We start from the raw sequence: 829 nt of genomic DNA on the forward strand, positions 1-829 counted from the left end.
AGATCAGAAAGTCCTCTGTTACACAGCTGTTTGAGTTTGGCCTCACCAATGGACCTTGCATCCTTTTTACCTCCTTTGTAAATCCACAATCCCCAGAGAAACAGGTGATCACCTCGTCACAGCCGTTCTGAGAGCAGTGCACATTGGTAATGAGTCTCCATCTGTGTTGGAAGGATCTGATAGGGAGGACAGCATCATTGACAGGCCAGTGAGATCTTGGTCTCCAAGTTCTGGTGATGAGGCATTCTCCCAAATGGCTTTGATAGCCTATTTGTGAAGCTATCAATTGTTCCCTTCTCCTTCAGAGAGAATCAATTTGACTTCTTTTTTTTAATTTCTATTTATTTATTTATTTATTTTAAATTTTTTTCTTTTATTTATTTTTTTTTAAATTGCGAACGCAGTCCCCCACTACCACAAATTTTGCAGTCGAGTATCCCACATTTGGGGACATCGCAGGCGTCAGCACACCCGAAGTGCAATGGGAGAGCTTCGTCCTGGGAGATCGGCCATCATGACCACCGATTCTCCCCTGCTAGGTAAGTACATCAATTTAACTTCTGCAGTGAACTGGGATTCACTGGTAGTGTGTTGTGCTCCCGGCTCCATGCAAGGGGATGCCTGGAGAAGTCCGCAGCCTACACCACTCCCGGATCCAATTCCAGCCCCAAGCCGTCTGCCCCGAATTCACCCGAACCCATTTGCTGGGCTACACACTGACAGAGGGTGGCAGTGAGGAAATGGCGCAAAAAGTCTTGGCGGACATTTTGCCGTGACCCAGATTCAAATTCGGTGCCATTATCATCTCCTGTAAGGGTGGCCATCTTGC

The 829-nt window shown here is 46.8% G+C and overlaps 1 non-coding gene across 1 annotated transcript; it reads right to left on the reverse strand.

Moving 5' to 3' along the window:
- Nucleotides 1–385: 385 nt before the first annotated feature.
- LOC138740172 (U1 spliceosomal RNA) lies at nt 386–547 on the reverse strand. The gene has a single exon (XR_011342719.1). It is a non-coding gene; the product is annotated as a U1 spliceosomal RNA (small nuclear RNA).
- Nucleotides 548–829: the final 282 nt, after the last annotated feature.

Source organism: Narcine bancroftii, chromosome 7 (assembly GCF_036971445.1).
Source record: "Narcine bancroftii isolate sNarBan1 chromosome 7, sNarBan1.hap1, whole genome shotgun sequence".
NCBI lineage: Eukaryota > Metazoa > Chordata > Chondrichthyes > Torpediniformes > Narcinidae > Narcine > Narcine bancroftii.